Source organism: Bison bison, unplaced genomic scaffold (genome assembly GCF_000754665.1).
Source record: "Bison bison bison isolate TAMUID 2011002044 unplaced genomic scaffold, Bison_UMD1.0 scf7180017864036, whole genome shotgun sequence".
NCBI lineage: Eukaryota > Metazoa > Chordata > Mammalia > Artiodactyla > Bovidae > Bison > Bison bison.
Window position 1 is genome coordinate 1,080,101 of NW_011494608.1, and position 11,026 is coordinate 1,091,126.

The 11,026-nt window shown below is 52.2% G+C and overlaps 1 protein-coding gene across 6 annotated transcripts in view; it reads right to left on the reverse strand.

The window, feature by feature from the left end:
• The window catches only part of ST3GAL1 (ST3 beta-galactoside alpha-2,3-sialyltransferase 1), an 87,630-nt gene that overhangs the window by 27,781 nt on the left and 48,823 nt on the right, over positions 1-11,026 (reverse strand). Inside the window, exons 1-2 of one of the 6 annotated variants that reach the window (XM_010834783.1) lie at positions 10,507-11,020; positions 10,286-10,340 (exon numbers count right to left, since the gene is read on the reverse strand). The exons of 3 other annotated variants lie outside the window; for them this stretch is intronic. The gene's annotated coding sequence lies outside the window, so the exon portion shown is untranslated. Of the gene's footprint in view, positions 1-10,285; positions 11,021-11,026 lie in introns of those variants that run through there. 2 more of the 6 variants (XM_010834779.1, XM_010834781.1) reach the window with 2 other exon arrangements.

Here is an 11,026-nt window from a genome sequence, read left to right on the forward strand (position 1 = left end):
ATGCTTTCTTTGCTGGACACCTGGCAAGGCACCTAGAAGATCTCTGGGGTGGACACCCTTCAAGGACACGTGGCTTCTTAGGGACCAGCCCGGGTGGGTACGAGACAGTCACAAGTCCTCTGCGGAAGGTAGTATTATCATCACCTCCTTGGTACAGGGCAGAGCTGGGGTCACATGACCATGGAGGGCTGGGGCTGATGCCCAAGCCAGCTCTTCAATACCACCCTCCTGGCTTCTCACCTGGGCACGTGAGGACACCTGTAACACCTCACGGAGCACACCACTGAGCACCATCACCTCTCTTCACTGCTAGATAGGGAAGCCCGCCTGGGCAGCACTCCATGAGGGACCAGCATCATTAAGGAGGGAATGCCAAGGGCCCCAGGGATTTGGAAGTGGCAGGTTGGTAACAACTGAAGGGAGAAGGGACACAGCTTCTGTGGACGAGGTGGGCATGGAGCTGGACCTTGAACACAGCAGGGGCCTGGGGCTGATGGAGGCGATTGGAGAGGTGGTGGAAACCAGGTGGCTTCCAAACAGTGAGGTGGTGGAGGTGGTGGTGATGGGGGCACAGTTCTGGAAAACGGGGTGCCCCTAGGAGTGACTGTGCTAGGTGGGGGCATGGTGATGGAAGTCTATAGGAAAGCGGACTTTGGGATGAAGGCAGTGGGGAGCCAGCGATGGTCTGTGAGCAGCAGAAGGCATCCACACGATCAGCACCTGGAGCCTGGACTGGACGGTGTGCACACCGCGTCCCCTGGAGTCTGGAGAGCAGCCCTGCCTCGATCTTGGTGCGTTGGGAAGCCCGTTTGGGGGGACTTCACTTTCCTCCACTCCTTCCTGCAATGACTTTGCCCATTTCCCGCACACCCAAGAAGTGCGGCAGGTTGGGGGAACCCTCTCTAGGACTTGTGAATCCTCCTCACCCTAGTACCTCTTGCCTGCTCCTGTGCTGGGGAGCTGGAGGACAAAGCAGAGGTTTCCAGACGCACCAGCTGGACTTCAGAGCAGGCAGTTTGGAGAAGCACCCGTGAGAAACGTGATTAACCAGGATTAGGGTCATATGAGAAGGAGCTGGATCAATTTTCATGCTTTGAGCTGCACAAAAGGGAATTTAAATCCACAAATCTCCTTATGTGTGTAGACTGAGGGATGCTCAAATCGGAGTCCAAAGGCAGCCACACAATATCCAAGGTGTGTAACGTGGTCAGGAATCTCAGGAGTCACCCTGTGTAGGCACCTCCAGGCAGACACCAGGTCCCAGAAGAAAGAGGGGTTTCTCTGATTTGGGTGGCGGAGAAGTCAAGACAAAGGAAAGACGATTCAGAAGGGGGAAGCTCCCACCACACCCTCACCTCGGGGGTCTGCCCTTGGTTCTAAAGAGCTGGGGGTTCCCTGACTTCCTTCCAGGCCCCCTGACTTCAAGGGGAGATCTGAACTCTAATGATTAACAAGAGGCATCCAATCAGCTCCTGAAGGGGGTTGAGGGGGTTGATCTCTGGTGACTCCCAGAATGCGGGTTCAGATTGCAGGATAAACCCAGTGGCCAAAGAGGCAAGGAGCCCAGCACGCACCTGTGTTCTGGGGTGAGCAGGGGCCCCAGAAAAGCATGTGTCTGGCACAAACCATCCCTGGAAGTCAAGGGTCAGAGGACTGTCATGGTGTCTAGTGGGGTGACTGGGATATAACTGGCCCAGCTCCCCACCCCTGGCCAAGCCCCGTTTGGGAAGAGACGAGGGGCCGCTCTGTGTATTTAACCCTGCAGCGGTCTGGGCCCAAGTCACCCACGTGGGGCCCCCTCTCGAGCCCTGAACTTGGGGAAGGAGGGACACCTTGCCCCCTGATGAGGGACTGTGCAGCTGTCCACCGGGAGGACTGACAGCAAAGGTGTCTGAGAAGACGCGCAAGGATGGTGTTGGGGGCTGCAGCGAGCTCCCGGGGCGGCTGAGATCAGGCAGCCTGCGGGCAGCAGAGGCCCAGCGAGCCGGGCAAGAGCAGAGGGGCCAGGGACGACCTGCGCACGTGGAGGGCGTGGCAGGAGTCCTCAGAGCTGGGAGCGGCAGGGAGGCTGGGAGCCACGGGAGAGACAGGATCCTGAGTGAGTATTCCCCATTCGCACCCACAGCTGGTGAGTCCTGGAGAAACCCCTGCTGGCATGTGTGTCAGGGAAGGGGCAGGGGACCTGTCTCTAACATACACAGCTGTGCGTCAGGCACCGAGCTGGGCACTTCTCCCAGGCCGTGAGGGGGTGGTGCTGCCTCTGTCAAGGTCAAGGCTGAGGGCTCTTGTTCAAGGGCACCTGGCCAGGGATGAGGCTGAGATTCAGTCGAGGGTCCTGAGGGTCCTGGGGGGCATCTACCCCCAAGCCTGAGCTGCTCTCACAACTGGAGTCCTAGCTGGAGCCCAACACCCCTGCTGTGGGTGCATCCATGCCGCCTGGAAGGTCACACACCCACTCAGCCCTACTCCCACTCCTCCCTACAAAGTGCTCACAGCTACAAGCCATCCTCTATGCAATGAGGGAGGCAAGTCAAGCGGGAAGGCAGGAAAGAGTGAGCTACGCTGACCACCCCCTCCCAGATGGCGAACACTCCCCTTGTGGCCACAAGTGCTTGGAGATAAAGCCGTTCTGCCCCAGCTCCCCAGGCTGAGGGCAGGAGACGGCAGGGTCTGTCCCCGGTTGCCCATCAAAGAGCCTCCCACTTGGGGAGAGTGGCACTTTGAAACCCTCTCGTTCTGCCTAATTTGCTTTAAAGCACAGACTTCCTTTCATCTTTTCCTGAAACGCCGTGGTGAGAGGCAGGCTTTAAAGAGGCTGGCTGCTGCCCTGGGGTCTCAGAGGCTGGCCGGGGTGGCGGGTCCAGGCGTGTCTCGGGGTCTGGTGGTGCGTACCTGACACCAGGCAGGGTCTCCATCCGAGAGTCCCAGGACTTCTATTCTGCCAGCTGGGAGACCTCACCCAGCCGTGGGGCAATGTGCATCCTTGTGTTTGAGTATCCTGAGCTGACACAGGGACCACTGGAGTTTGTGGGAGGGACATTGGGGTAACTATAGCCCTCCCCAGATATACAATACAGCGTAAGAGTGATAGATAATGAAATCAAGCCCGTTTTACAGCAAGACAAGAAAATTTTCCTCTGGAGAAAAACTTAAACACAAGGGTTATCTTTGTCCATGCGGGCCTGCTCCTTCCATTATAGTATGTGCTGTGCGTCCCTGTTAACCAGACCACCATGCCCTTCTCCAGGGGGTCTTCCTAACCCGGGGATTCCCCCACATTGCAGGCAGACTCTTCACCATCTGAGCCACCAGGGAAGCCCAACTAACACTTTGATTTTAGTGTGTGTGTTGTGCATCTGTCTTGACCAGATCTTCTTAGAAGATGGGAGGTCCTGATGGCTCAGAGGGTAAAGAATCGGCCTGCAGTGCAGGAGACCTGAGTTCAATCCCTGGGCCGGGAAGATCCTCTGGAGAAGCAAACGGCAACCCACTCCAGGATTCTTGCCTGGAGAATCCCATGGATAGAGAAGTCTGGCAGGCTACAGTCCATGGGGTTGAAAAGAGTCGCACACGACTGAGCGACAACACTTTCACCTTCTTTCACTTCCTTAGAAGATTCCTCCTTCATCTCCTCAAAGGCCACCACATTCTTCAGGAGAGAACCTTTCTTCTTAATCTTGTGAGGGTTCACGAAGACCCATAACCCATTGCTTGCTTTGGATGTGTAGATCTGGATTGTGTAAACGGTCCATAACATGTCATCTGACGTAGAACTTTTTGTCTCCAAAATGTATATAACTGTGCTCTGACTTCTCCGAGCTTTCTGAAAGACTGTCTCCTGGATTATGATCCTCTTGCCATGCTAAGTCGCTTCAGTTGTGTTGAAGAAGAGTCAGTTCTTTGCATCAGGTAGCCAAAGTATTGGAGCTACAGCTTCAGCATCAGTCCTTCCAATGAATATTCAGGACTGATTTCCTTCAGGATGGACTCGTTGGATCTCCTTGCAGTCCAAGGGACTCTCAAGAGTCTTCTCCAACACCACAGTTCAAAAGCATCAATTCTTCAGTGCTCAGCGTTCTTTATAGTCCAACTCTCACATCCATACATGATCTCTGGAAAAACCATAGTTTTGACTAGATGGACCTTTGTTGGCAAAGTAATATCTCTGCTTTTTAATATGCTGTCTAGGTTGGTCCTAGCTCTTCTTCCAAGGAGCAAGCGTCTTTTAATTTCATGGCTGCAGTCACCATCTGCAGTGATTTTGGAGCCCAAGAAAATAAAGTTTCTCAGTATTTCCATTGTTTCCCATCTATTTGCCATGAAGTGATGGGACCAGATGCCATGATCTTAGTCTTTTGAATGTTGAGTTTTAAGCCAACATGTGATCCTCAGGTTGGCTCAAATAAAATTTTCCATTTCTTTCTTAGATAGACTATTGATGATTTTTTTTTTTTCGTCCACTGGGGCAAGATCTGAAGAGGCACTGCCTCAGCTGTTTTCTCTCTTGCTCTATTCTTTTGCTCTCTGGCAATCTGACCCTTTTCACCTTCACCTCTTCCCCTCTTCCAGTGAATGACCAGCATCTTTATCAGGGAAGATCCTGGCAGGTGAATTCTACACAGGTGTCTGCATGTGTGCTGTGAACTAGAGCTGCAACTCAAACAGTTTCAATCTCAGTTAAGAAAGGAATAATCCAAAACCTAGAAGGCTGAACTATCAGGGTGAGTTTGCTTCCTCACATTAATGCAAATAATAAGTACATGGTCTTCTGATTCAACATACATACCTAGGTGCTTATTTCCTTCCTATTTTACAGGTAGATAAGCAGGTGTAGCAGAAAAGGCAATGGCACCCCACTCCAGCACTCTTGCCTGGAAAATCCCATGGATGGAGGAGCCTGGTGAGCTGCAGTCCATGAGGTCACGAAGAGTCAGATAGGACTGAGCAACTTCACTTTCACTTTTCACTTTCATGCACTGGAGAAGGAAATGGCAATTCACTCCAGTGTTCTTGCCTGGAGAATCCCAGGGATGGGGGAGCCTGGTGAGCCACCGTCTATGGGGTCGCACAGAGTCGGACATGACTGAAGCGACTTAGCAGCAGCAGCAGCAGCAAGCAGGTATAGAGAATAAGTGCCTACTGATAAGCCATGACCTAAGAAATGGTACCAAGAACCTTCACTCCCTTTTGTTTCCTGAACTCAACCTCTGAAAGTATTGACTAAGTTATGTTGTTGTTATTGTTCAGTCCCTAAGCTGTGTCCCACTCTCTGTGACCCCATGGACTGCAACATGCCAGGCTCCTCTGTCCTTCACTATCTCCCAGAGTTTGCTCAAATTTATGTCCGTTGAGTTGGTGATGCCATCCAACCATCTCATCCTCTGTCATCCCCTTCTCCTCCTGCCTTCAATCTTTCCCAGCAACAGTGTCTTTTCCAAGGAGACAGTTCTTCACATCAGGTGGCCAAAGTATTGGAGTTTTCACCTTCAGCATCAGTCCTTCCAATGAATATTCAGGACTGATTTCCTATAGAATAGACTGGTTGGATCTCCTTGCAGTCCAAGGGACTCTCCAGTCTTCTCCAACACCACAACTTGAAAGCATCAATTCTTCTGTGCTCAACCTTCTTTATGATCCAACTCTCACATCCATACATGACTACTGGAAAAACCATAGCTTTGACTGTACAGAAGAACCCACCCTGAGCTGAGGCTCCAGGCATGAAAGGAGTAGGGTCTCCCCTACTTCACAAGTCTCTCATCTCTGACCTAGGACTCCTCTGTTTCTGCCAGCATCCCCAAAACACTAACAATTTAGTTATTAGCTCAAAAGTGGAATAAATCAAACCCCAGACTCCATACCCATTAGCTTGTAAGTAGAATAAATCAAATCCCAGAGCTTACTTTCCATATCTTAAAGTATTTTGTTATCAGCCAAAATTCCCTGTTGATGGAGTGGCTGTTTCCTGTCCCCTCCCGGCTGGTGAATTCCATGTCTCTGGCACCACTTTCTCAGGAACTTCCCTGGTGCCCTCGCCTCTCCTTTTCCCCAGAATTCACATGAGGCTAGGATGCACTGCATGGAATGGAATGGATCAGAAGAAAATTAGCACTGATTAAAGGAGAGACAGACATTAGCTTTCATTAGTAAACAAAGGATGTGTTGAGCCAATGAATTTAGAGTAAACATTGTGGAAAACAGAAAACATCGAAAAGTGAAAGTTTCTGAATGTTCACGTTTTTGTGACCTTGAGAGTGAACTCAGTCACAGACTCTCTAGAGTTCGACCAGATGTAGAAAACTGTCAGATTGAGCCTTAACTGCTCTGAATGCACAGGCTGTGTCTCTGTGCCCTTGGCCCTGGCCCCTCATGGGGGCCTGCTATGGGCAGATGGACAGGTGAATAGCCCAGTGATGTAGATGGGCTTGCTGGTCGACCACCAGGCTGCCTGCTCCCTGGGGAGGAAGCAGGGAGGGCTGAGCCTCAAGGTACAGGAGCTTTTTGACCCTTTCTTATGAGAAACGTTCAAGTAACCAGGCGGAACTGCTCTCTGATTATTCTTTTTCCAGCTGAATGAAATTCAGTTCATGGAAGACTTAATAAGTCCTTTTGGGCCCTGAAGAAACAGACATATTCCTCTATTCCAGTAAATGAGTTTCTGGCTCTGCAGCCCCAGGTCTCAGATCAGGGGGAGGTGAGGACTATCTGAAGCTCTAATCTGAATGCCTGAGGCAGGACGGCCAAGGTCGTGCCCTCTTCACTGTGCACCTCTCCGCTGAGAGCTCCAGGTCTACAGAATCAAAGGGGTGCTGCTCTGTCCCTGGGCTGGGCTGCTGCCTGCCTTGGAGGCAAAGGCTTGTGGCATTTCAAGATCACAGAGGATCACAGGGAGGATCAGGCCTTTCCACTTTTTCTTCCCCCCAGGTGCAGACACGAAGGCTCTAGGAGAGGATGTGACCTGTCCAAGGTGGTAAATGTGGTAGCAGCAGGAAGATTAGAAGCTGGCATCCCTCACTCCCAAAGCATGTCCCTTCTGGCCCACCCGGGCTGTGAGCTGCTCCGGAAGGAGCTAGACAAGCATCAGTACCAATAAGGATGCACAGGAAATAAACGGAGCCCCGAGGGGACAGGGTCTGTTCAAGATCACAGCCCGCTAATGGCCACGCCCATGCCCCCACCCTACCCCCACCCCGGGCCCTGCTCAGTGCGCTGGAACCTCCTCTCCTGCGCTCAGCCTGAGGTCAGTGGTGCAGCCCCAGCCTACTTTCTTGCTCTGTTGCTGTGATTTTGGAATCCAGGTTCCTGCCCTGCTTGGAAAGACGAGCTTGAACTAGTGCACCACAGCACGCTGAAAACTCAGTCTTGGTTCAAACATGCATTATGAGGATAAATGCAAAGCAAGAATGTGAAATTGTCAAGTGTCACCCAAGAGCACTGTGCGCTGTGCTTAGTAGCTCAGTGGTGTCAGACTCATGGACTGCAGCCCACTAGGCTCCTCTGTCCATGGGGATTCTCCAGGCAAGAACACTGGAGTGGCTTGCCATGCCCTCCTCCAGGGGATCTTCCCCACCCAGGGATTGAACCCATGTCTCCTGCATGGCAGGTGGATTCTTTATCAACTAAGCCACTAGAGAAGCCACCCAAGAGTGAACTGTGCAAAGAAGATGAAGGAATGAGACCAGCAATTTCTTGTTAGAGTCACACCTTCCCTAGGCCCCATTCAGTTCTGTCTGATTTTTCTTACCATGCAACAGCTACTCCCTGCCACGGCCCTAGACACGTGGAGGTGACGGATGGAGGGAATAACGGTGATGATCAGGAGCTGTGTTGCTGGGAAGGTGGGGAGGCAAACACCCAGACCATCAGATGCCAAGGGTGCAAGGTACAGTAAGCACATGCCCTGCTCCAGGGCCTTGGAACATCCTCTTCCCTCCACCTAGACTGTCTTAGGGTGGAGCCCACAGGGCCCGCTTCCTCACTGCATGCATGCTTCTGCCCAGCTGCTCTCCTTGGAGAGGCCTTCTCCGATCACCCTAAGACAGGATCGCTCTAGGGATCACTCTTGTCACTAGCCCTTTCGTTCAGCTGCATTTTCCCTCACAGCCTTAATCACAAAAGGACACCCCATTGCATGCTGATTTCCTTCTTTCTTTGTCTGTGTGTCTCCCCACCAACCAGGGGGGCAGGAACTTCACCAGCATCCCTCACTGCTGCGTCGACCCCATTGAGAACCACACTGGGGCCTCAACGGATCCATGTGGACTGATGGCAGGGTGAGAGGTGGTCCAAGCTCAGGGAGCACAGTTCATTCTGGTGTGTGCACAGTGTGAACGAGGGGTCTTGGTCACTTCCCAGCTTCAGTGTCCTCACACAGTGAATGGGATGATTCCAGTGACAACTCAGTCGGCCTGACTCATGAAGGGGTGGAAGCAGGTGCCCTCTGATCCCTGGACCTTGTGTCTGGAGGTTTCCAGTCCTTGCTAGGCTCTGCTGGTCCTTGCCCAAGCAGATTGGCCACCCTCAGGGAGAGGAAGTCAGAGCCCAGCCTACAGACTTCCTTTGGTTTTTGCAAAAGCAGCAAACCCCAAAATACGACAAAACCGCACTGTTTATCTGTACGGCACTCAGAGGTGTGGCCTGCAGGTGTGAGAGCTGCCTGCTGAGTCCTTCTGTGGCCGGAACACGACACAGGTACACTGCTTGTGTGGAGGAACCTGGCCTGCTGCGGGGGCCATGGGTCTGGTCTGAGCCTCTGACTGACCTCCCTGGAGTGGGGGGATGGCCTCTGTCGGTCACGGGAGGCTCATCCCTGAACCCACGTGTGCATCTGGCTCTGGGCCTGTCCTGATCAGGGTACAGCGTTGTTTTGATCACACACCATGCCTCCCTCAGTCCTCTGCCCCAGTGGCTCTTCCCTGTCAACCCAGGAATCTGCAAGAGCATCGTCAAAGGCTCACGGATGCCACAGCTGAGAAACCACAGCCGGGGGTCAGTCTTAGCTATACTTGGTCCATAACCCACTGTACAGATGGAAAAATTGAGGCCCCCATGAAGAGGAGGGACTTAGCAAAGTCCATACTGGGTGATGTGGCAGAACCAGGCTTAGAACAAGACTTCCGGACAAGCACATCAATTGTGGTTTTCATGTTTTTTTTAAACTGAATCTCACCCAGGCAGAAACGAGCTACTGAAACTCAGCTTTTCCAGGTCACAAGGCCTGGAGGGGGGACCCCTGGCTCAGCTGCTGGGCCTCCTCATTACCTCTAAGGGGGTTCAAAAACCAAAATTGTTAATAGACCACACCCAAGGTCCACACTGGTGGCCTATGAACGTCACACCCACTTCCACCCCCAATACAGGGTTTTTCTTTGAGGAGTCTGGAGACTGAATCAGGTAGTTTGCATGTGGTCATGTTACTAAATGGGGCTTGTTCATATTCAAAGGGTTTTCAAAGATGAGTTCTAGGAAATCTTCTGAAAAGGAAGAGACTGGTTTCAAGGATGAGAAAGAGGAGATGGAAGAGAAGAGATGTGAAAAGCAGGAGGACCAATGCAAAGTGGATGTAGTCAGAGCCAAGGTGAGGCTGCAGGAGGAAGGCGGGGAAAGAGCATCAGTACCCAGTGGGAGCCCATTTAGATGCGGGGGGAGGAGCAGGGGGCTCCAGGCTGCACTCACCGCCCTGCCCTCCGTCCCACCGTGGGAGACGTTCTTATTTTTTGAATCACAAAGAAAAGACCCACTCATCTTCAAAACAGTCTGGTTACAGTCCGCAGTAGGGTATCTGATCTTTACAATAAGGGGGTATAATGCATTTCTTATTTGTATCTGTTGGAGACGTTGATGAACTTGTGTGTCATAGACACTCAGTCCTGTCTGACCCTTTGTGATCCCATGGAAACTGTAGCTCCCTAGGCTCCTCTGTCCATGGGATTCTCCAGGCAAGAATACTGGAGATACTGGAAATACTGATGTATTTGAACGTGGCAAAAAGTGGAAGCAGTTAACTAGGACAGTTCAGTGATTAGACACACACTCCATTACCTGAACACTGTACAACCAAGTGAGATCAGAAAGGCTTGCCTTCTAAATGCCCTGTAGGCATGGAGAGCCTACTGTATTCTGGATGCTGCAGGAAGCACAGGAAGAAATAGTCACCAAGTCACAGGTCTCTCACACTCAGGTGGAAGAGGACAATCGAACAGCTTAAGGCACAGATAACAAGGCAATTAAGAGCACAGATTCTGGTGTCAGAGAGCTGGGTTCAAAGTCCAACTCTGCCACTTACCGGCTGTGTGATCTCGGGAGAGTCCCCTAACCTCTCTGAGCCTCTGTTTCTTCATCTAAAAAATGGCCAAAAGAGAAAAAAAAAAACGACACTCAGTCTTACAGAGAGAGTGTGAAGATCTAAGGAGAGAGCCTGCCTCATGCTCAGCTCAGACACGGAGTGAATGCTAAGCGCTGATGAGAAGTGACAGAGACGTGGAGGGCAGAGGGGACAGCTGTCACCTTCAGAGTCCCGGGGGTGGGGAGAGTCGGGGGACCCGAGGGTGCAGGCTTCCTGTTCCACACCGAATACGAAAGCTCCGAGCTGCCTGATCGCTAAGCCGGCTTCCTGCTCTAGAGCGAAGACAGGAGGGCGTGCTCAGACCTGTCGACCCCTGTGCGCCCTGCCCTGAGTTTAAGATGCTTCACACGTGGGTTAACCTACAGCTTCCTGTGGGACAGACGAGACCGAGGATCGTCAGGCAAAGCCTGGCCGTGTCGGAGCGGGGCTGGAAGCCTGTGGGGTTGTAGCCCTTCTCTACCCAGAGGACAGAAACGGGCAGGTGGCACTTGTGGGTGAACTGGTGGCAAGTCCCAGATCACACGTGGAGGCGGGGGACGGGGTCTAATTCCGGAACATTCTATCCGGCAGCAGACCGCTGGGTGCTTTGGGAAGAGAGAGAGAGAGCTTGAATCTGAGAAATCAGGAGGCATCATTGCTATTTAGCTGTTTTTCCTAAATGTGGGGGAGCAGGGAGGGCCC